General features: G+C 44.5%; 1 long non-coding RNA gene across 1 annotated transcript; it reads left to right on the forward strand.

Moving 5' to 3' along the window:
- The first annotated feature begins 411 nt into the window (after positions 1-411).
- On the forward strand, positions 412-22,782 carry LOC138830155 (uncharacterized). The gene is made up of 7 exons (XR_011372886.1): positions 412-477; positions 16,403-16,477; positions 16,598-16,618; positions 16,717-16,761; positions 20,018-20,101; positions 21,873-21,959; positions 22,718-22,782. It is a non-coding gene; the product is annotated as an uncharacterized lncRNA (long non-coding RNA).
- The last annotated feature ends 2,433 nt before the right edge of the window (positions 22,783-25,215 follow it).

Raw genomic sequence — 25,215 nt, forward strand, 5'->3', positions numbered from 1 at the left:
CCTTCCTGCCTCACTCAACAGACAGCTGCAAACTCAGGGAACAGGTACACACCAGCCTGAGCTTGGGATCAAGGTCTGGAAGGAATCTAGAGCAGAATCATCAATAATGCTTTCCCGATATCTCATCCCTTTCTTTATGTGTGTTACTTATTTTCCCATCTCTGGTCTTAAAAAAGCGAATCAGCAATGCTTTGGAACCATTGAGATGGAGAGTCAACGGAAGGCGCTCGTCCCTCTGCCCTGTAGTAGATGATTATTAAAAAAAAAAAAAAAGAATTGGCCAGAAAGGGCGGATGGATGTCAGCCAGATGCCCAGTCATCTCCTCTTGTTTCAGAGTGTGTGTGAGACTCCAGTCTGTGCCCGAGGTGTCTCAGAGTGAGAGGTTCGAGTCCCACCGCCTCCACACATCCTCGAGGTGCTTGCTCACTTTGGAGGTCCCTCAGCTGGCTTCTCCACCTGCTTGCTCCAGGAAGGAGGTGGGCTGGGAGAACTCTTCATCTTTCTTCAGAATAGCTCAGAGGCAGGGGTGGGGTGGGCCATGATTGCAGGTAGAGTTCGCAGGTGAGTACCTTTGGGTCTCCCAGTGATTGGCGTGGAGTGGGTTGGGGCGATGGCAGGGTCTCAGCCCCCGTCCCTCCCCACTCACCCAGTAGGACAAAGCCAGGTTTCCAGCTGTCATGTGTGGACCCCAGGACCCACCAGCAATGGGGAGGGAGGGGTGACAGAAGGTGGGTGCAGAGGAAGAGAAGAGAAAGGGCATGAGGAGAATGTGGAGGGGCAGGACCCGAGTGGGGGTGAGGGGTTCCGACTGGCCAAGGCCTTTGGGGGAGTGGCCACAGGTGGGCCTTTGTGGGGTGGGGGGGACCCCCAAGACGAGGGGTCGGGGTGAGGGGGGAGCCTTTGTTCTCCTCTCCTCCTGGCTGCATGAATTGCCAGTTGGGTTGGCTTTTTGTCTCCTCCTGCCCCCTCCCCCCTGTCATGCATGACGAGGTTGCTGGTGGGAGCAAAAGTAGTTTTAATAGCAACAGCAATGAGGAGCACGCATGGTATGCAATTAAGACAAGAAATTAATAGGAAACCAAGACTTCCCAGGAAGGGTCAGTGGTGCTGTGAAGCGAGGAGTCCCAGCCCCCCTGGGGGCCGTGTTTCTGGGTTGCCGGGCTGGGGTCCCTGCATGGAGATGGTGGCCCATGGGCTCGCCTGCCTCCTCTTCTCACTCATTGGCCTTGGCTCTAGGAAGCCTGTCTTGTCTGAAAGTCTGCCTCTGCTACTGGGTGATTTTTTTCTTAGGGGTGATGCAGCAGGCAGAGGAGTAAGTGAGGATAAATGGCAGGATAGGGAAGGGAGGAGAAAAATCCCTCTCGAAAAATCACCCCCTCTGCACACCAGTTGCTTTTTTTGGCTGTTGTGGGGCTTGAGCTCTGTGCCTGGGTGCTGTCACTGCGGGCTTGAGCTCAAGGTGAGTGCTCTACCACTTGAACCACAGCACCACTACCTCCAACCTTTTCCCAGTAATTTACTGGAGACAAGAGACTCACAGACTTTCCCACCCGGGCTGGCTTTGAACCTCTATCCTCAGATCTCAGTAGCTTGGATGACAGGTGTGAGCTGCTGGTGCCTGGCTTCTTTCTCCTCCTTCTTTTATTTAGTCTGGTTGAGAAGAGCGGCTCCTACTGGAGGCGGAGGGAACTGTAGGACCTTGCATCTAGAAAGATGGCAGCAGATTCTTCCCTGTCCTCTTGGCTTTTGGCCTCATGGCCCCCATGGGTAGGGCCTGGTGCAGGGGAGGCCAGGTAGGGAACAGCACCGGGGCTGAAATCAGCAGATGGAGGAAGTGATCTTCAGCAGGGAGAAGCAGGCTGAGTGGATCTGGCTCTCAGCATGTTTTTTACATCATAAGACATCTTTCCAGATCCTTCTCATCTCTGCTGGATTTGAGGATGGGGCGGGAGAGGACAGGGAAGATGATGATGGCATTTTATGTTTCGCTGTTCAAGAATCAACTGACAATGACATCTGTGCTCCCCTCTGTGGGCTGACGTCCCTTCAGTTGTCTGAGGCAGGGTGTGAGGAAGGGGCAGGGAGAACTGGCCGTTTGACTGTGTGTGGTTGGGCGTGGTGGTTCCAAGCTAGTGTGCTTCTCTTTCCTTTTTCCGTTTTGAACTTGAACTTGGTCCCTGACCCTATTGGCTGGCACTCTATCAACGGAGACACGCCTCTGTGGCTATGTGTGGTTCACGCCTCTGTGGCTATGTGTGGTTGGGCATGGTGGTTCCAAGCTAGTGTGCTTTTCTTTCCTTTTTCCGTTTTGAACTTGGTCCCTGACCCTATTGGCTGGCAATCTATCAACGGAGACACGCCTCTGTGGCTGTGTGTGGTTGGGTTTGGTGGTTCCAAGCTAGTGTGCTTCTCTTTCCTTTTTCCATTTTGAATTTGAACTTGGTCCCTGACCCTATTGGCTGGCACTCTATCAACGGAGACATGCCTCCTTCCCCCCCCTGCAGTTCCTCTTTTGAACTACAAAGATAAAGGTTGACCCAAGGGGGTGGGGTGTGGATGGTCTTGGCCAGGCAAGGCTCTTCTGTTTTGTTTTGTTTTTCAGCCCCATCCTCCAAGCTTCCCTGACAATTCTAGAAAGCTCTTCCTCACAGTTGACTCCCATTTTCCCTTCTCTGCCATTGGGTGTGCACAGCCCCATCCTCGTGGAGTCCCTCCACCCCCCTCCCCTACCCTCTCTGTAAATAGAGATCAAAAGGGGAGTTATGGGTCTAATGAGTTGTTCACATTTTATTAGAGTGGATCTCCTCTTTCAACCACAAGGGATTCTCCAGAGACAGGAGATTAGTGGTGGGATTGATGTCCTCTTCCAGGATGCCGGGGCTGGGCCAGCAGCAGGCAGTCCAGAGAGGGGTGGGCTTCAGGGCCTGCCCAGGCCCTGGCGGTGGCACAAAACCCATTGGGTGCCTCAGCCCCTGGGGGCAGGAATGGGAGAGTGGTGGTATGAGCTGGAAGGGCGTGCTCGTGGTTGGATGTCCATGCTCCTCCCAGGTTAGTGGCCTTGTGGCCTTTCTCTGGGCCTTCTCGAAGCTACCGGCACCTGCTCAGGATTTTGGGTGTACTTGGTGCCCCGAAATTCTCTTCACGCACCCTGCTGGAGAACGGGAAGTATGTGAACTTCTCCAGGGCGCGGAGAGAGATTTCAATTCAGCACTTGTATTTAACATTGTTGAGTGACTAGTAGCACCTAATGAAATACACACGTGTGGACTAAGTGAAGGAATGAATGAGTTAATGAAGCTGGGGGCAGGGGTTGTCTGGTCTGGTGGATTAGAGGAAACCGGAAACGTCCAGCTCTGACCTGCTAGAAAGATGTCCACTGCCGGCTTCTCATTTAAGAGATGGGGGAAAGTGAGGCCCAGGGTCTCCAGGTTGATTTGCCTCAGGGCTGGCGGCTCCTCAGTACCCATGTCCAGTGGGTCTTCTTTTAATGGGTGATTTGCTTTCTTATTCTTTCTTTGGGTCCCCCCCTTTGTAATTGATCTTATCTGATATCTTGGCATCTCTTCTCTTTCACATTGTCTTCTTTTAGTTAATTAGATTTTTTTTTTTTGGTGCCAGTTGTGGGGCTTGAGCGCTGCCCCTGAGTTTTTTTTAATTTTTAATTAATTAATTAATTTTGATTTTGCTCAATGCTGGCGGCTCTGCCTCTTGAGTCACACCTCCACCTCTTGCTTTTTGGTCTCACAGACCTTCCTGGCCTAGGCTGGCTTTGAATATTGACCCTCAGATCTCAGCCTCCTGAGTGGCTGGTATTGCAGGTGTGAGCCACTGGTGCCCAACTTCTGTCTTTTCTAAGTGTGTGTGTGTGTGTGTGTGTGTGTGTGTGTGTGTGTGATTTCTCTATTCAACTATTCAATAAATACCTGCTACAGACAGATTTGCCAAACATGGGGTGACCACTGGGGCTGGACTCTGTTCTCTGCCTTCTAGCACTGTGGGAACAGAGTGCTTGGAGACCATCTCAGGGCCGGGTGAGATATCTCAGGAAGAGTGTGTGGGGAGAGAGGGATAGTCCATATTACAATTAATTTTTTTTTTTTTTTGCTGGTTGGGGCCTGAATTCTGGGCCTGGGCACTGTCCCTCAGTTCTTCAGCTCAAGGTTAGCACTCTACCACTTGAGCCACAGCGCCACTTCCAGCTTTTTTGCTTATGTGGTGCTGAGGAATTGAACCTAGGGCCTCAGGCATGCAAGGCAAGAACTCTACCACTGAGCCTCCTTCCCAGCCCACAATTGATTTTTTATTGTGATGATAAAGATGACGTGCAGAAGGGTGACAGTTACATCAGTTGGGTTGTGAGCTCGTTTTTCTGTGGACCATGTCTTCTCTTCCCTCGCTCTCTCCCCCAGTTTCTTCCTCCCGTCCCCATCCAGGAGTGGTAGAGTTCATTCTCCACGTGGTGTCCACTGAGGACCACGGCTGCCTTTGTTCACCCTCTGTCGCCTCATTTCTGTGCCTCCCCTTCCTTTGTTGTTGTTGGTTGTTTTCTGATGCAGATCCTGGGGCTTGAACTCAGGACCTGGATACTGTCTTTTGCTCAAGGCTAGTGCTTTATCATTTGAGCCACAGCCTCACTTCTGGCTTTTTGCTGGTGCCTTGGAGATAAGAGTCTCACAGAGTTTTTCTATCTAGGCTGGCTTTGACCCACGATCCTCCTGTCTCAGCCTTCTGAGCTCCTCAGGTGACAGGCCAGAGCCACATGTTCCCCACCCATATTTCAGTTTCCCCCTGAAGGATGAATTGCAGGAAAGGAGGAGAGAGTGGTTTCAGGAGGAGGAGGAAGGACACAGGGAGAAGGAGCTGGTGGAGGGCCCAGCCCTCCGTGTTCTGCACCCCCACTCAGGGAGACACATAACGAGGGGCACGTGCATGCATTCTCTGGCCAGCGGGAAGGGGGCCGGCTCCCTGATCTAGCCGCACCAGAGCTGTCCAGCTGAGGGGCTAGTGAAGGACACACGAAGCAAGCTTTCTCCCTGGCCACTGGCTTTCTTGCTGGCCAGGAGGAAGAAAGGGAAGCTGCTGGTTGACTCTCGGCCAAGACAGAGTTGGATGGGGGCCCAGGCCTGGCTGTTCACAGCGAGGGGCTGGCCTGGGCCCCTGTGTTTCTGGAGTGGTGAAGGCCGTGCCGTGCACACACTGGCCACTTTCACTGGGGGTGCAGAGCAGGCCGGGTGAGGGGTGTGGGGGGGATTGGACAGAAGGGGGGTGCCCAGGACAACCTCTGGGCGTGTCCCAATCCTGTAGCACTTCCTTCCTCAATGTGGACAGAGGAAGGGGCGGGGGCAGACCCCACGCACGGAAGCACCCAGCCCCTGGGGTTGTGGTTTGGACAGATGCCGCCCCCAAATTGATTTTTCACCTTCGAATCTCCACGCTGTGGTTTGCATTCGGAAAGACAATTCACAAACACGAAGCGAGGCTCAGCTGAAGATGTGCTCACTTGCTCTCCCCCCCCTCTCTAGCTCTCTCTTTCTCTCACTCACTCAATGGGTGGGTGCTTTCCTCCACTAGCTGGGCACCCAGCCCTTTTCACTTTAGCTGCTTTTATTCAGGTAGGGGACCTCAGATGGTGATCTTCCCATGCATACCTTTGGCATAGCTGGGATTACAGGTGCAAGCTCTCATACCTGGCCTTTAGCCTGAAGGCCAGATGTGGTACTCTGGGGCTGGAACTGTTGGGGATGAATTTTTAGGGGTCTCTGAAGGGCAGCGCCTGGAGGTAGAGGCACAAGACTATGCCTTTGAGGCCAGAGCAAGAGGGGAACTGAGGAGAGGCCAAGGTGGATCTATAGATGTCAGGCCTGGCTGGGGGTGGGAGGTGGACATGGTGGTCAGAATCCTTCACTGGACTTCCGGGTGTTGTAGGGGGGTGGGAGAGAGTTGTAGGTGAGAGCTTCCTTGGCCTTGAACTAGAGCCACAGCTCTACTTCCCACCTCTCTGCCGGCTCATTGGAGATAAAAGCACTTCCCTCCTCCCGTCTTCTGGGGCCCCATCAGGTCATGCGGATGTCAAAATAGAGGTTGGTGGAAGAGTAAAGAGGGGAAGGAGGAAGAGTGAGGAGGAAGAATAAGGAGCAGGAGAGGAAGAGGAGGAGAAAAAGAAAAAGAGAAGGAGGAATGAGGAGGAGGAAGAGCAAGGAGGAGGAGGAGGAAGCCTTAAGAGACACCTTTGCTCACCTGACTGTGGCTATAATCACTGATGGTTAGCCTGGCTGGCTTCGTCGTTTTTGCACAACCACCTTTTTTGGCTTCCTCCTTTCTGTGTTTTAAAATAAATGGGAACCCAGATGTACAGAGGTAGGAAAAAGAAAAAAAAGCCAATCAAGATCAAGATTTATGGATCTGTGTTCCTGAACAAAGCCCAGTGCATTCATTTATTTACCTATTTCTTTTCTGCTATTTTTCTTCTGGATGCCTGTTGGTGGAGGTGGGTTGGGGAGGAGTGGTAGTGAGTGTAATCTGGGTTTTCGGGTGTGTGTGGTAGGTTCTACAATATTCAGGGAAATCAAGTCACGCCTCATGGATCTGTGTTTTCAGACCTTGGCTGGTGGGCTCCACCTAGGCAGGGGCAGTGATCACAGACAGACTGAGTGACCATGGCTGGGAGTTCCTACCAGGCAGGCCAGGTGTGCCTCTGGAGTGTCAGAATGGGAGCCTTGCTTGTGTGTGTGTGTTTCTCCTTGTTAGAAACTCCAGGAATTGTTGATGAAACTCAAGGGTCATTATTTGTTTGATTTGCACCCACCTCTGCTGGAAATGACTTGAGAACAATTCCACTTTGGCCTACCTAGGGTTCTGGGCCGCAGGTGCCCTATCATAGGGAGGGGCACGTAGAATCTACTGGAGTGAGACGGAGACTAGACTTGAAGGGAGGGAAGGCCTTGCCGGTCTAGCTGTAGTCATGTAGGAGGAGGGCTGAACCAATTGCACCTGTGTTGGTCATTCGGTCTTCATCTAGCTTCATCCTTCTGTGTGGATGCTGTTTCCCCAAATTCCTCCAACTCCATTTCAAAGCTCTTCTCTCCTCTAGTTGCATCCCAAAGGGGGTGTCCGCTGCAATTCTTGATTGTTCTCCTCAGCTAGAAATAAGCTCTGAGCATGTCTGTCCTCGAACTCCTGTCCTCATCTCTGTTCCTAGCATTTTTCCTAAGTGGTTTTGGGGTCAGGTCTTATGAGGGTTTTTCACCCCTTCGTCATCCCAGGTCCTCTCTCTGTCCTTCCGTTTTCTGGAACAAACACGATCTTACTTCCTTAATCTTCCCGACCTCTTATTTATTTAGTTGGTCATGGGACTTGAACTCAGGGCCTGGGCGCTGTCCCTGAGCCTCCTTGTGCTCAAGGCTAGCACTCTACCACTTGAGCCACAGCGCCACTTCTGGTTTTCGAGTGGTTCATTGGAGATAAGAGTCTCACAGGGACTTTCTTGCTCATGCTGGCTTCGAACGATGATCCTCAGACCTCAGCCTTCTGAGTAGCTAGGATCACAGGCATGAGCCATTGGCGCCCAGCTGTTTTCTTTTAAAATTTATTCTGTGCCTATTTACAAAGGTGCTTTGGTTTCAAGAAGAAAAACCCAAGAAGGTTACTTCTGAAATACACACGATCCTTTCAAGAACCTTCTCCTGGAGTCTGTTTTGCCGGTGAATCCACATTTATTTACAGAAAGCAAGATGAGAGCACTTAAGGGAAAACACAAGTAGGTTTCTAGACATAGGGAACTTGAGATCATTAATGTTTTTGAAAAAATAAAAAAATAAAGGGTGGGGTGAAAGCTCTACAGGCCTTTGGTGTGAATCTGACTAGGATAGTCTCCCATTGGTACTTGTGACTGGTCTCTGCTGGTGGTGACTTCCGGCAGCTACGGTGCTGATGGGATAGATGTCCTTGGAGGCTCGTGGCTGGCCCTTGGCATTCTGTGTCAGGTTCATACGTGGAGGCCTCAGGAGACTGGCCTTGTGTGATTCTCGCTGCCCTTCAGAGGCACAGAGACAGGGGCTGCAGAACTTGGGGTGGCACTGATACCAGCCAGGTTTCCGAGTAGGTCTCCTGAGAGTTGAGCTCCTGGTGTGTGGCCTGCTGGGGGTGTAAGGCACGGTTTACATTGTAAGTGAAGGAACTCCTTATCCGCACTGGCTTTGGGACGTCCCCCAAAGTGCCCTTCTAGAGCCTTGTCTCTTCGCACATCACACAAGGCTGATTTGGTTCGAATGAATGACTAGAATTCCTGCAAAATAGCCCATTTCCAGGTTTTGATGTACTTTGTGGAGGACAAGAGGGCGGGAAATTGCCCCGCACGTGGTGATCCTGTTTCCCACAAGGCTGAGTTCTGGCCGCTGTCCTCTCCACCTTCCCCTTTCCTGCTGTACATATGTCCCCAGCGCCCCCCTGTGCATCTGGGAGACCGTCTACTCTCCTGCGCCTGTCTCTGCCTGCATTCTGTCTGTGTATTCGGACTCTATGTGGAGATTGACTGTGATTCTCCCTACTCAAGAATGGCCGGCGGGAGTGCTGTTTCAGTGATGGGTTTTTTAATCATTGTTGTTTTTAAAGGAGCTTTCCAGAAAGGATGTGAAGCCAGGTGTTGTCACTTTCTCCTATCATTCTAGCTACACCTGAGGCAGAGATTGGGAGGATGGAGTTTCTAGATCAGCTAGGGTAAAAAATTCAGGAGAATCCAGGTGCCTATTGCTCATGCCTGGAACCCCAGTTTCTCTGAAATTTGAGGATTGAGGTTCAAAACCAGCAGAGGCATAAAAATCCTCGAGACTCTTATTTCCAATGAACCACTAGAAAATCAGAAATGGAGCTGGGCTCAAGTGGTACAGCACTAGGTCTCTAGCAAAAGAGCTAAGGGACAGGTTTATGATCATTGTCTGAAAATCCATGGGATGGAATGGCTTCCTTGCTCACCCATGATCATAATAGGCTGAGGTCTCCCAAGTGTGTAGGTGGCAGTACAGAATTGTGTGGTGAGTTCAAGGCTGGTGCTGTACCACTTGAGCCACAGCACCACTTCTGGTTTTCTAGTGGTTCATTGGAGATCAGAGTTGCACAGACTTTCCTTCCCAGGCTGGCTTTGAGCCATGATCCTCAGATCTCAGCCTCCTGAGTCACTGGGATGACAGGTGTGAGCCACTAGTACCTGATGTATTATACCTGGTGTATATAATACACCTGCTGTATTATGAATGTATTTTGTTTTGAGATTTCTCCGATGCAGCCAGCAGCTTTGGCGGCATCTTGGATACATTTCATGTCTTGTCTTTCCCGATGTCTCTTAGAAGCATGTGGGTTCTTTGGCCAGTGGATGAGCTCAATACTTCTTGAGAACCTGTGGGACCCCTGGGTGTCTGTTTATTTAGAGGATGTGGCCCCTCCGTCCGCAGCCTCCCCTGCCAGCCGGGTTGGGGGGTCAGTGGCTGGCATCCAAAGAGAGCAGGATCTACGGGGTCATGCGTGTGGGGCAGTGCTATTTGGGTGTGGTGGGGGACTGGGACTGCCCTGCAAATGCAGAGCACAATCAGCCTGGGCGCCGTGTAGCAACCCCTCCCCCCCAGCCTGCCCCCCATCCAGACTGAACAAGACTCTGTTCTTTTGCTGGGAACATTTTTGAATTTCAACCTAGAGGAAGGGGCAGATGGGTCCCTGATAGTATGTCATCATCCCCTCCCCTCCGCTCCCCTCCCCTTCCTTTTCCTCTCCCCTCTTCCCCTTCCCTTCCTTTCCCTCCTTTTCCCTCCCCTTCTGTTCCCCTTCCCTCTCCCCTTCCCCCTCTCCCTCTCTCCTCTCTTCCCTCCCCTTCTTCTTTTCCTTCCTTGGAGACAGTGTGCCTGTATTTGCCCCAGAATATCATTCTTTATTCCTTTGCATTCAACACAGTTTGACATTTTGCATGATTGTCTGGGTACTAGTATTAGATGTCATCTTATCCTTCTCTAATAATAATTTTAACAACCAAAAGTCAATTGGTGTGTGTGTGTGTGTGTGTGTGTGTGTGTGTGTGTGTGTGTGTGTGTGTGTGTGTGAGTGTGAGTGTGTGTGTGTGTGTGTGTGATAGTACTGGGGCTTGAACTCAGGACCTCCTTTGCTCATGCTCAGATTTTTCTCTCCTGGCTGACACTCTACTACTTGAGCTATGCTTCCTGTCTCTAAAAAGTCAGTTTATTAAAGTGATACTTTAATAAATTAGTAATTAATTAAGTGGAGTAAAGGTACTCTACCATTTGAGCCATGTATCAAGTTCATTGTCGCATTTTTAAATTTATTGTGCTTGTCCTGGGCTTTGAACTCAGGGTCTGGGCGCTTTCCCTGCACTATTTTTGCTGAAGGCTGGTGCTCTACCACTTGAGCCACAATTCTACTTCTGGCCTTTGGTGGTTCACTGGAGATCAGAGTCTCATGGACTTTCCTGCCCAGGCTGGTTTCAAACCTCGATCCTCAGCTCTCAGCCTCCTGAGTAGCTGGAATGACAGGTGTGAGCTGCCAGGTGCCTCCATTTTAATGGGGGGGGGTAATCTATTCTGAGATCTTGGCAGAACATGTAAGTCAGGGAGTCGCAGATGCTCATCTGGAACGTTCTCCATGTCCTCAGACTTCCTCCAAGGAAGTTTGTCTGCTGGTTCTCCATGGAGGTGACCTTTGGGCTGGCTCTTGGTTGGAGCTCTCTCCCTAGTGTCTGACTGGTTCAGCCACCCTCCCGTGAGGCTCCCCACTCCTGAGTATCGCCTCTGTGGCTACACGTGTTACTCTGGTATCTTTGCAATCGCTGGCCTAGTGCTCTTCAGGGAGGTCAGCCATGAGTCATATGCAGACGAGGCCCCAGGACCCCTCTGACTAGTGTCAGCGTGTCCATCGGGAGCTGAAGTAGAGTCGGCTTTCTCGTGCCTAAATAAATGCCGTACTTCCTGGGGGTAAAACTCATGTTATCTTGTGTCAAGTCCTGAACAGAGGATTTGGCCTGGGCTGAAGTGTGTGTGTGTGTGTGTGTGTGTGTGTGTGTGTGTGTGTGTGTGTGTGTGTGTGTGTCTGTGTCTGTGTCTGTGTGTGTGTCTGTGTGTCTGTGTGTGTGTCTCGGTGTGTGTGTGTCTGTGTGTGTGCTGGTCCTGGGGCTTGAACTCAGAGCCTAGGTGCTTTTCTGAGCTTTTTTACTAAAGACTAGTGCTCTACCACTTGAACCACTGCTCCACTTCTGACTTTTTGCTGGTTCATTGGAACTAAAGACTCCCATCAGACTTTCCTGCCCAGGCTGGCTTTGAACCACGGTCCTCAGATCTCAATCTTCTGAATGGCTAGAATTGATAGGTATGAGCCACTGGAGCCTGCCTCAGAACCCCACCTTTTATTTCAGTGTTCTCTCTGCTTCTCTGCCAAGGTGTACATTCTCCACAGGCATGGTCTAATGCTGTGTCCTTGTTCATAGGGATTTTGTTTAACATCACTTATGTGTTTATGTGTTGCAAGCTAGCTGGTATTCAAAGGACATTTAATGCCCACCTTTGCCTGCTTAGTGTTGGGAGAGCAGCAGGAGAAGGGGATGGAGCAGAGGTCCCAGCTGGGACTTTGGATGAGACCAAAATGTGGGTTGTGTTGGACTTTATCCCATGAGAAGATAGAAGCTGGGGTGGGGTCCTCAAATTGGGTAAAAATCTCTGACTGGGGGAAGACTCTCTTGATTTTTCAATTTGTTTTCCAATTTTTATTTTTATGTAGGTCATGGGGCTTGAACTCAGGGCCTGGGTGCTGCCCTTGAGCTCTGATTTGCTCAAGAGTAATGCTCTACCATTTGAGCCACAGCTCTACTTCTAGCTTTTTGTGGTTCATTGGGGATAAGAGTCTCACGGACTTCCCTGCCTGGGCTGGTTTCGAGCCACAATCCTCAGATCTCAGCCTCCTGAGTAGGTAGGAAGACAGGCGTGAGCTACCAGTGTGGAAAAGGAGAGGATGGGAGAGACCGTTGGGAAGACAAGCTAGAGCAGGGCCATGGGGATGGTGCCATCTGCCCAGGCCATGGGCAGCTTTGCCCTGGCTGCGGTGGGGGAAATGTCTGCCTGTGTCTGCTCTCTCAGGTCCCCAGTCCTCAGGGAGGTGAAGGCCTGCTTGTCTAGTGGAGCCTGGCTCACAGGTTTTCTGCTGGCTGGGCCAAGCTGTCAGCTCCCTCCTATTGGGAGATAAAGAGGAGAGGAAAGTCGTGCGGCCCACATTGGCATCACCCCGGGGCGAGGTTCGCATAGGGCACCACAGCCTCTCCTTGCTCAGGGAATGGCAAAGAGCCGTCTGCAGCCACTGCCGCCGCCTCCAGTGTAGAGAGCAGAGGACATGCAGGGACCCCCAGCTCTGCAAGGAGTGTGAAGGTGTGGGTGATCGGAAGGTTCTAGTTTCCAGATCTTTCCTTCCCGCCTGCCTGTCTTCCATTGCCAGAGACAGTGCCAGCCCTCCCCTCTCCCCTTTGTGGCTTTTTCTTACATGTCAAAAGAAGAGGGTGTCTCTCATTTACCTAGAATTTCACTACCTAGCTAGTCCCAAGGTGTTAATGCTCCTAAGGTCATAGAAAATGATAATAAGAAATACTGGTGTTAGAGGAAGCATGGTGTATGTGTGTGTATGTGTGTGTGTGTGTGTGCGTGCACGCATGCGTGTGTACACACATATGCACCAGTCTTGGGGCTTGAACTCAGGGCCTTGGCACTGTCCCTGAGCTTTTGTGGTGGTACTCTACCCCTTTGGGTCACAGGCCCCTTGACTGGACCCAAAAAACAAACAAACAAAAACCAAAGATTATCTGTGTATATTCTGGTTGTAAACAAGTGTCACATAATCCAATATTGGGCAAAATTAGATTTCTTTTTTTGGGGGGAGGGTTCCAATTGTGAGGCCTGAACTCTGGGCCTGGGTGCTGTCCCTCAGCTCTTCAGCTCAAGGCTAGCACTCTACCACTTGAGCCACAGTGCCACTTCTGGCTTTTTTTCTTTTTTGCTTATGTGGTGCTGAGGAATCGAACCCAGGGCCTCAGGCATGCAAGGCAAGCACTCTACCACCGAGCCACCTTCCCAGCCCCGTCCTTTGGAATTTTTTTAAATGGTTAAACATTTTTCATAGCTCGAATTCTATCTGTTGGAGATACCTCTTTGGAAAAATGTGGCTTCTTGGCAAAGATAAGTGCAGTAAACTCTAACTTTGTTCTTTCTATACTCCTGTCCTCTACCCTTTGGTCAAGCACCAGCTGCCGTTTGCCAGTCTAATCAATGCCATCATGGCCTTTTACCCAGAAAATATTTCAGCAGTAGTTGTACAGGCTCGGAAGCATTCTTATGAATATGTATGAATAAGTGTGAATAAGATATGCATAATGTAAATAAGTAGGTCACACATGAGGACCCCCTGCTTTGACTCCAGTTCTTTCATTTCTGTGTGGTCTTTTGCCTCTTGCTACCTCTTCTATCGTGGCTGGTAGGGCTATGATGACTGAACTTCTCTGCCAGGTGTTTCACAGTGACAGTCCTTTTCTGAGCTGTGGTACACATCCAGTCAGCTCTGTAAACTACTAAATCCTAGTGTCAACTTTGTCTGCATCATTAGTACTCTAAGAAAAAAGCAAATTGCTTTTGTAAAGTGAATATATATTCTTCATTGCTTAATTTTTATCTAGGTAAATGTAAGGACTTAAAATTCTTTGACGGGCTGGGAAGGTGGCTCAGTGGCAGAGCACTTGCCTTGCAAGCATGAGGCCCTGGGTTCGATTCCTCAGCACCACATAAGCAAAAAGAAAAAAGCCCGAAGTGGTGCTGTGGCTCAAGTGGTAGAGTGCTAGCCTTGAGCTGAAGAGCTAAGGGACAGCGCCCAGGCCTAGAGTTCAGGCCCCACTACTGAACCCAAAATAAATAAATAAATAAACAAACAAATAAATAATATTCTTTGAAAGCTTATCACTGAAAAGTAGCAACTGCTTTTATTTTGGTGAACAGTTTTCCACGTTGCTTGATATGTTCAAATAGAGATCTATGTGTGTACTTTTATTAAGTCAGTGAGCTGTAAACCCTCTGTACATCACCTTTATAATAACAATACAATTTTTTAAAGTTAATGATGCTTCCTATTTTCATACATAATTTTTTTCTTTTTGGCTCAATAGAGATAGATTTATCACATTAATGTTAAATGCCTGCATAGCAATTCACTCTTTCATATATTCTAATTTACTAAATATGACTCCTATGGTGGTTTTAGGTAATTGTCAGTTTTGGGTTTTTATAAGCAATGTTGTATAAACATTCTGAGTACTTGAAATAACTCTGTGTAATTACTCCTTAGATTAATTACTAGAAGTAAAATTTCCAAAAATGCTTTCAAAATAGTATAGACAAGTAAAGCTTGCAGTAAAGGTAGACTGAGGGGCTAGTGAATCTGGGTGATGTTGAATTTGGGGAAGGGAGGATTAAAAAATTTACTTTTCTGCAGGGAGCCTGTGGCTCACGCCTGTAATCCTAGCTATTCAAGAGGCTAAGATCAAAGCCAGCCTGAGCAGGAAAGTCCATGAGACTCTTATCTCCAATTCACTACCACAAAACCAGAATTGGCCCTGTGGCTCAAGTGGTAGAGCACTCACCTTGAGGTGAAGAGCTGAGGGACAGCACCCCGGCTAGAGTTCAAGGCCCAGAGTTCAAACCCCACTACCGACCACCCCCCCCTAAAAAAATAATTTTTTCCCTCACCTCCTCCTCACTGATTAAATTTTACTAACTTGATATCAAATAAATTTGTAAATCCTGAATGTTAACTGACAACTTGATGAAGGGCCTGAAAGAAATAGATAACAAGGTGGTAGCCTGGCATTTGAAATATACATGAATCCACAGTGATTAATCCGTTATCAGATAATCAGTGAATCTTCTAGAAAGTGAGAGAAGCAGACCATATTTGTACTTCCTATCCCAGCTCACTTACTTGCTAACTGTGTTCTCAATACTTGGTACTCATGGTTTAGAATTGTTTCCTGTTAAGTCTAGAAACTCAGGATAGCTACTTTGTGTAAAAGTGTGAAAAATACTTCTAAATTCCCATTCTTTCATTTGCTAGCTTATCTGTTTCCAGTCTTATCTGAAAATGACAAGGGGAAATAAACCTATTTATAAGCCAAGTGCAGTAGTACATGCCTATAAACCCACATGCTGTTATCCCAGCTACTGAGACTGTTGCAAAGTTTATGATATAGTCTCTTGTACCTGCTGTTTTGTCAGATGGCAAATGTATGTAAGCCATAGAACCAGTAATTAAATGATATATTAATTGCACTGTTCTGTAAAGTTACTTTTAGTAGCAAAATTTCTTAGATTTGAGTTAAAAAATCATATATTTTCAGTATCCCAATACTGAGTATATATGAAAGGTGGATTTTGTGTGTGTGTTTTTGTTTTTGTTTTTATCTGGCATAAGAGCTTGAACTCAGGGCCTAAGTGCTGTTCCTAAGCTTTCATGCTGAAGGCTAGTGCTCTATTACTTTGAGGCACAGCTCCACTTCCTGTTTTCTTGTGGTTAATGGGAGATAAGAGTCCCACAGACTTTCCTGCCGAGGCTGGCTTTGAACCATGGTCCTCAGATCTCAGCCTCTTGAGCAGCTAGGATTACAGGCACCTGGCCGAAGGTATTTTATGCTAAGAAAGCTGTTTTTGTTTTTGCTTTGGGTCTGGTTGTGGGGCCTGAACTCTGGGCCTGGGCACTGTCCCTCAGCTCTTCAGCTCAAGGCAAGTGCTCTACCACTCCAGCCACTGCGCCACTTCTGACCTTTTTTTTTCTGCTTATGTGGTGCTGAGGAAGCGAACACAGGGCCTCATGTATGCAAGGCAAGCGCTCTACCACTGAGCCACCTTCCCAGCCCAAGAAAACTGTTGAATAACAGTAGGTCCATTTGTTTTTACAAACAAAAGAAATTTCTGCTTTTATCATTTCTTATTTGTGATTATTAGACAGGTAAACTATCTGTGCCATATCTTTACTTTTTGTTGTTGTTGGTTGTGGGGCTTCAACTCTGGGCCTGGGCTCTGTTCCTGAGCTCTTTAGCTCAAGGATAGCCCTCTACCACTTGAGCCACAGCACCACTTCTCATTTTCTGGTGGTTTATTGGAGATAAGAGTCTCACTGAGTTTCCTGCCCCGGCTTGCTTTGAACGGTGACACTCATGTTTCAGCCTCCTGAGTAGCTAGGATTATAGGCATGAGCCATGAGCCAGGGTGTCTTGTATATCTTTACTTCTTAAAGTTATGGAATGAGTCTTTAAAAAATATATTTTTAATAGAAAGAGAAGTAACTTATTACTGTTTGTGTAATGCCTGTTTCCCTTCCTTTTAGTGTTCTAATATCGTTCTATAATGCTGAAGATGAGTCAAACATTCTCTTACCCAAGCTGCCCACATTACCAAAAAAGTAAGTATCAGAGTTGTATTTCTTTGGACTTAATCTTGCAGGTTAATCTGCTTTAAATATTGGTACATACTTCTCTCATGAGTATCATTTTACCTTTGTCTCTCCTTTCTCTCATTATAGCAGCACCTCAAAAATATTTAGGTAAAATATACTTTTTTGTTGTTTTCAAATAAAATAATGTTTTTTTTTAGTTGAAAGAACATGGTTGAAAGATGACTCAATTTATTTTTATATTGTAGTGAGGAGAATTCTGATGAAATTATTAAACGCTTGGGAGATGTCAGGTAAATCTAATTTAAATAAGTCACTTTTCATATTGGAGGAACATTTCCAAATTTTCAGGAGCAAATCTTTTGTTATGTTATCTCATTGTAGACACGCTGTGTCTTCAAATAATAGATGTCACCGTCTTGCTGTTTTTACTGTGTGCTCGTTCTTTGTTTCGTGTGTTAGCAGTAATGCAGTATACTTGTTTTTAATAAGTAAAAGGGGATAGTACTAGAATTTTTAAAATTTCAATTTTAATTATCCAAGTTCTTCATTGTGTCATATCCATAATAAAACTGTTTTGTTATTGGCTGTATGTGAATACAATTATTAGTATGTTATGTTACTATAAATGCTTAATGTTAGCTATAAGAAATATATATTGTTCTTTGGAAACAAAAGAAATGGCCTGCTGTGATTGAATATTGAGAGTTGCTGTGTTTGCTTAGTGTATCAGTTTTCCCCACAGAGGAATTTTAGCACTCAGATTAGATTAAAGCAGTAACAATTGATATTTTGGCTAAAAAAACCACAGTCATCTAAAAGAGAGAAGAGGAACCAGCAGGAGGGAGAAAGGAAAAAGAGATGGTGAGGGAAGGTGAATATATATGTATGACAATACCAGCATGAAGCCCTACAGAAACTTAGGAAGGAATAGATAGGGAGGAAGGATAGTTAAGAAAGAGTAATATAGATTAGGAGTAAATTTGATCAAAGTGTATTATATTCATGTTGTAAATATCACAGTGTAACACTTTTGTACTATAAGTTCATGCTAATTATTTTTTAAAGATAGTGTAGAAATAAAATCCACAAATATAAAAAACACCCACAATCATCTGTGTTGTTCACTGGTTCTCTGCTTGTTACATTTTTTTATTAGATTAAATATTCTTGTCCTTGGAGGAAGCTCTGGATTTATTGAGCTTTATGCTTATGGGATGTTCAAAATTGCTCGAGTCACAGGAGTGAGTTTTTCTTTTAGGTTTCCTGTATTATTTCTCTTAAAATATAGTGGCTAGTTTACTTATGGAATAAGAATAACATAGTAAGTTTTATTTTTATTTTTTCAGTTTCAATTTGTTTTTAAATAATTAGAGGATTTTTTAAGCTAAAATAATGATATTACTATAGAGATGAGAAACTTTTGGTGGAATTACTCATGCTTTTTCCTTTAATGAAAAGATTGATCTGATCCACTTGACTGTGATTTAACTGGAGCCTAATGAAAGCTATCGGAAGCCACTCTTTGTTGAGTACTGAGTCTCCTACTACTGCTAAATCAGTCTTCTCCAGAGCCTTTTTCATCTCGCTCTCACAATTCCCCAAGGTGTAGAAAATATCATAGCCTTCAGGGAATTTGTTCATCAACCTTTGATGTGCAACTGTTGATGGGATTGGGATCAGAAGTTTTAATGTTTATAGGTCTTTGTGACTAGGAGGAGCCCTTTACCTGCTTTACCTACCTTTACCTGCTACATGAGTATAGCTGAAACCAGAAGTGTGTGTCACAGCTTTCTAAAGTTGTGTATAAATTGTTGCTTCCAGTATTACAAAGTGCACCCTAGCAGTGATACCACATGTATGAGGGTGTGTGATTATTTTGCAGATTGCTGGCACTTGTCTTGCATTGTGTCTATCAAGTGATTTGAAATCATTATCAGTGGTCGCAGAGGTTTCCACTGGTGATGCTTCAAAGGTTTCATACTTTCAGCTATGTAATTGTAGAGATTAAGAATATGTTTTAGTTTTTCAGTTGTTTTTTAGGGTGGTTGGTGCTGAGAGTTGACAGGACGTACGAGCATGCTGTCCACCACTGAGCTGGGTCCCCACCTCTGTGGGTTTGTATCTATATCTCACTGTATTCTAATGGGCAGCAAAATAAAACATCTCCGTGGAGTTTCTAAATTGTACATATTGAATGCTGTTGTAGTACTATTATTTTCCACATAAAAACAATGTTTTGATGATCTACAAATTGGTTCCTATAACAGAATTACTTGGTTTTGAGCATTTTCTTGGGACTCAGTTATTAGTAATAATAAGGGCTGATATTCATCATTTATTATATGCCAAACCCTTAGTGCCTTAAACACAACAACATATGGATAGGCACTGTTATTATACCTGAAGAAAGTACTGGACACATACAAAAGCTCATAATTGGAAAGTGATACTAGGCAGTCTGCATTCAGGTTCTGTGCCTTTTTTCTCCTTCTAATGAGAGGAAGGCTTGCTTTGTAATCCAGACTGGCCTAGAACTTCAGGTTCTCCTGCTTTAGCCTCCCAAGTGTTGGGATTACAGGTGTGCACCATTAGGCTCTAAACATGCTTTTTGTGTAAAACATTTAAGTATTGGTGAGGGCTCTTTTATTGTGTGTAGCATACATAATAAGATTAGGAAACTGTTTGGGCTCCTGTTATTTAGATTGTACCTTTGCTTTGCCAAGAAAACTTCCCCAGTGTTTCCTCTGAAAATCCTATATGTTTATCCTAAGTATGTGTGAATTTTCAAACAAAGTAGAACAAAAGGATAGAAGATGTGAGGACTGCTTAGTGTCTTCAATAGCATGCTGTTCAGTGTTCCAGAGCACCCTAGACATAGAATTCACAACAATGGTAGTACACATTTGTGTCTTAAGGCTGAGCAACTGTGATCACCAGGCTGTATTTGTGCTATAATAGAGCAGCTCTTTTTTTTCTGTGAAATTTGTAAAAGTTTTTTTTTTTGTTTTTTTTTTTTTTTTTTTTTTTTGTCCTGGGGCTTGAACTCAGGGCTTGGGCACTGTCCCTGAGCTTCTTTTGCTCAAGGCTGACATTCTACTACTTGAGCTACAGTGCCATTTTTGGCTTTTTCTGTTTATGTGGTACTGAGGAATCAAATCTAGGGCTTCATGCATGCTAAGCAAGCACTCTACAACTAAGCAACATTCCCAGCTAGTAATAGATTTTTTTTTAATGACAACTTCTGTGCGATACAACTGGTAAGGGATATTTTCTTTGTTTTTACCAGTAGTATTTTAATGCCTTTTGATGCCTTCCCTTGGTTCTGATGCCTCCAACTTGGTTATGTTTCAAAGGGGACAGAATTATGATTTGGTCTTCCTGATACTTAGTTACATCTTTGCTCCTCTTTAAGTTAGAGGATGCACACGTGTGCGCATGCACATGTGTGTGTATGTGTGTGTGTGTGTGTGTGTGTTTTACAGGAACAATTTATCTTTAAAAAAGTAAATACATCTGATTATGACTCAATTTATTCTTGTTTTTCAGCTTGAAACCAATCTGCTCTACTCCTTCTTACATGAAGTAACTCAGATGGCCAGGAAGTTTATTCACATTTCAGCTCTGTTGCAGGTATTTATTCATCACTTGCTTTCTAGTAGTATCTACTGTAACATTTGTAATTTTATTTTTTAAAACTGACGTCAGTTGGATGTCTATTCTGCTAATCTTACAATATTTATTAAAGCCAGAAAAAGTAATTTAATTAATCTACTCATCCAATCCTATCACCTCCAAATGAAAGGGAAAAAATAGTCAATCTTTTAAATGTTCCTGTTAATGTTACTTATACTTTATTGCAAATAAAATAGTCTTTTTATGATTTTAGGTTTTGATCATAACAAAGATACCCCAAATTAGTAGATAATTTTGTAGGTTAGCAGTTTGGACTAAACTCAGCCAGAAAGTTGTGGTGATCTGTACCTGGTATGGCTCATATCACCCAGCTTGATCATGCAAGCTGATATGTGTCCCTGGCTGAAGTGGCTTTGCCTCTGCCCTGCATCCCTCATCTTCTAGCCAGCTAGTCCTGTGCTGTTTCTAGGGTAGTGGCAGCAAAGGTTTCAAGAGTACACATTGAGGGATGGGAATGTGTCTCAGTGGTAGAATGCTTGCCTCACATGCATGAAACCCTGGGTTCGATTCCTCAGTACCATGTACACAAAAAAGGCTAGAACTGGAGCAGTGGCTTAAGTGGCAGAGTGATAGTCTTGAACAAAAGAAGCTCAGGGACAGTTGCCCAGGCCAAGTTCAAGCTCAGGACTAGCAAAAAATTAAATAAATAAGAGTGTAAGTTGAACTGTGGTTGGTGGGACACTTCTATAATCCAGCAATTGGGAGGCTCAGGCAAGAGTATTATAATATCAACTTGAGTTATATAGCAAGCTTGGGCTATATAACAAGATCCTGTCTCCCTCTCCGTCCCCTCAAAAAAAAGTGCAAGTCAAGATGTATAAACAACTTGAAAGCCCTGGCCTCAGCAGTGTTTTTTCTGCTATGTTCAGTTAGAGCAAGTTATAGGGCAGCCAGGTGCAAGGTGAGGAGAATAAGTCAGGATAGAAGAACTGTAAAGAATTCAGGCCATTTTTTTCATTATTGTTCTACCACAGCCATTAATTTACTTGATGGCAAATGTAACTAGGTGTCGAAATCTTTTAAGGGTCCTCTGACAGTTTAATAGTTGAACAAATTAACATTTTGACAGTGTAATAAAACACAGCTTAAATAATAAAATGTAAAAGATGTTTGTTTTACTAGGTATAGAAATGTTCTTTTGAAATGAAGGAAGGGGTAACACTGTGCAAAAAAGAAATGTACTCATTACCTTTCTTATGTAACTGTAACCCCTCTGTATATTACCTTTACAATAAAATTTAAGTATAAAAAAAGTTCCTTTCTAAAGTTCTAAGAATCATTGATTCTTTGGTAAAAATAGTTGTTACCAAACAGTTAGACCCTGGTGGCTTACACCTGTAATCCTAGCTACTTAAGAGGCTCAGATCTTAGGATCATGGTTCAAGGCCAGCCCAGGCAGTAAAGTCTATGAGACTTTTAGCTCCATTTAACCACCAGAAAATAGGAGGTAGCACTGTGGTTCAAGGTGGTAAGGAGCTAGCCTTGAGCAAAAGAGCTCAGGGACAGTCCCCAGACCACAAGTTCAAGCCCCACAATTGGAAAAAAAAAAAAAAGAAGTTACCAAAGGTTAGCTATGGTCTTCTCTTTTCCTTTGGCTTAACTAAGTTAATTAGGGTGGTTGAAAGTAAGTTCTGGATTTTTTGTGACCTTAAATAGCACATATTAGGTAGAATGTGGGTTTAAAATATTTTTTTCTTTTTGCTAATAGTATATAAATTTGTCACTGACATGTATGTGTGAAGTATGGGAAGAAATACTGATGCAGATGGATTCTCGTCTCACTAAGTTTGTGCAGGTAATGTAACTGATATTTCCTGTGGAAAGAGTTTAAAAGTCTATTTGCTTTATATGCTATATGAGAAAGGTCAGTTTAATTTATGAAATATTAAGACCATAATTTCTTCAGACAGCTTGGCCTAATGACTATTTTCACAGAAAATATTTGCAAAAAGGAGTCTATATTAGGTTTTGTTACTATAACAAAGTACCTGAACTTGGGTAATGTATACAGAAAAGAGGTTTATGTATCTTCCAGTTTTGTAGACTAGAAGTCCCAGATTGTGTGGCTCTGTTATTTTCTTCCTCTGGGAGATGGCATCTTGGCAGAGGGATCACTTTGTGACGCAGGAACCAGAAAGTGGAGAAGGGTGGTCTTGCTCTTTTAGAATAACTCACTCTGCAGGATCTAACCAGGTTCCTATGAGAACTACATTTTCTTCACATAGCAGCACCCTCAGTGACCTAACCACCTCCCAGTATGCCTTACCTCTTAAAGATTCCACTACCTCAGCAGCATCATAATACATGAACCGTTGGGGGACAAACCATATCAGATCCATAGCTGACTCTTCCACCATTGGAACAACTTAATGCAGTGGGTGTGCTTTGGGAATGAGGAAGCTATTGAAACAGCTGACTGGTTGTCTCCAGTCACTGAACCTCAGATATTTCCTGTATATAAGGGCTTGAGAGAAGACAGAGGAAAGAACAGTGAGTAGATGTACTTTATAAGCTGCAAAACATGTACCACATATTTCTTTTTATTTTATCTAGGAAAAGAACATAACCACATCAGTACAGGATGAATTTATGCACTTGCTGTTGTGGGGGAAGGCAAGGTAATAAACTCTTCCTTTTCCTCCCTTCTCCCCCGATTGGTTGTAGGGCTTGAACTCAGGGCCTATGTGCTGTCCTTAAGATCTTTTCGCTCTACCACTTTGAGCCACATCCCTGCTTCCAGTTTTTTGAGTGGTTAACTGGAAATAAGACTCTCACAGAGACTTCTCTGTTTGGGCTGTCTTTTTTTTTCTGTACTGGAGCCTGAACTCTGGGCCTAGGCTCTGTCCCTGAGCTCTTCAGCTCAAGGCTAGCACTCTACCACTTGAGCCACAGCGACACTTCAGGCCTTTTCTGCTTATGTAATGCTGAGGAATCCAACCCAGGGCCTCATGCATGCAAGGCAAGCACTCTACCACTGAGCCCAGCCCTGTCTGGGCTGTCTTTGAATCACAATCCTTAGATATCAACCTCCTGAGTAGCTAGGATTATAGGCATGAGCCACTGATGCCCTGTTTCACCTCTCTCTCCCCTTTTTAAATCAATTGATTTTAAAAGTAAATAAAAATGAATAATTCATTTGTCCAAATGAAATAGAAAATTCTGGTATAAAAAGAGTATTAGGAGTATAGATCTCCAGGTTTTTTGATACACCCTTTTGGGTTAATGTGATCATTTTGTACAGAAATTTTAGTTTTTATGTTGCCAAACTAAACTTTTTCTTTTTGGTATCTTAGAACTTTCCCCATCTTAAGCGCATGAAAAGGTTAATCTGTATTTACTTCTGGAATTATTTTTTATGGTTTTCATTTATTCCCTCCCGTGTTTCAGATGTGATTTCCATGGTGCTTTGTGGAAACCTCTGCCATCCTTTTCCTAAATGCTTACATTGGTACAATATGGCTTAGTGAGCATTGCCCTTTGCCTTACTAAGCCAAGTCCTTTTTAATATGCAGTGTATCCTCATGTGTACTTAAGTGTGTTAGGGTTATTTTTTTGTTTCTTTTTGTATACAAAAGAAAGTTGTATTTTTTTAAGAAAGTTTTATTTTTGTTGGGAGTAGTTTTACTTTGTTCCAAAATCTTGTTTTTTTCTTTGAAATCTATGATTTTAAGCAATGTGTACAGATTTTAGATGGAGAAATGACTAAAACATCCTTTTACATTGTAGTGCTGAACTTCAGCCCCTTTTGGTGAACCAGCTAACTGTAAAGGTGCTGTTAAAGTCATCATATTCCAGTATTCAGAAGTTGGTTATAAGTCATTTGCAGAGGTATAAAGATGATGGACATTGCTTTGGTCTTTCTGAAAATTTACCTTTATTGTCTGGCATTTTCTTCTGGAATCTTTCCTAGCTGAATTTTTTTTTTTTTTGTCAGTCATGGGGCTTGAACTTTGGGCCTGGGCACTGTCCCTCAGCTCTTCAGCTCAAGGAGAGTTTTCTACCACTTGAGCTACAGTGCCACTACCCTGAAAATTTTTTAATAATAATTTTTAGTGAGATTAAGTGATTATATAAATGTCACAAATTTCATAGTACTGTAGGATAGTGATATTTTGTTAAAATCACAAACACATTTTAACCTTTGCAAGGCAAATTGTCATTATCTTGGTCTATAAAGTTTGTGAATTCTATGAGCTTTGACAATATTTCTTCTGCTTTGGGTGATAAATATATTTCTTTCCTTTTGCTTAGTGTTAGCTGTTCCCTCTTTCCCTCTCATCCCTCCCTCCCTTGAGTTCTTTAGTTCATTTTCATCAATGCCCAGTGTAGCTGATGGGTTCCTCTGTTGTATTTTTTCACCTGTTTCCCTCTGATTCCATGCCCTCCTCCTAGCTTCCCTTAGATGTGTGCACATATATACCCCATATGAGGTCAAGAACATGGAGTCATTTAGAAATTATATGGCAGATTAAGTAGATGTCCTTTGTTTCTTGAGTCCTGTTTACTTTGTCGTATTTCCTTGCGTTTTGGATTTTAACATCCTCATATCAGGAAGAACATGTGCTATTTGTCTTTCTGCTCTTGTCTTACCTCACTCACACTGATTCATTTTAGTTCCATCCATTTCTCTGCATCTGGGTTGTTTCTATATCTTGGCTATTGATTGTGAATAGTGCCTAGCTGAAATTTTTGCATTGGCATTTGAAGGGGAATCTTGGCACACTCAAGGGTAAAGATTATTTCTGCTTCATGAAATAATTTTTCACTATCTTTTCACCAAGCAAGTCTCCCATCTGGATCCCCCCACTATACTATAAGGTATATTTTGAAATAGGGCATATATTCCTTTTTTTGTTCCACAGAGAAAATTGAGTATGTTGTATATTTTATCTTGTAAAACATATTGTGTATTTTTCATTCAACACCCTAGAATTTTGTTCTGAGTCTCATTTTACCAGGATGAAACTGAATTAGTTATATGGATGGCCCAAAGATAGTACATGGCAGAGCCACAATTCCTTTTAGTGTTCCAGGTCTCGTGTTGTTCCTAT

The sequence above is a fragment of the Dipodomys merriami genome, unplaced genomic scaffold (genome assembly GCF_024711535.1).
Source record: "Dipodomys merriami isolate MVZ:Mamm:240054 unplaced genomic scaffold, mDipMer1.0.p SCAF_1845, whole genome shotgun sequence".
Classification (NCBI taxonomy): Eukaryota; Metazoa; Chordata; class Mammalia; order Rodentia; family Heteromyidae; genus Dipodomys; species Dipodomys merriami.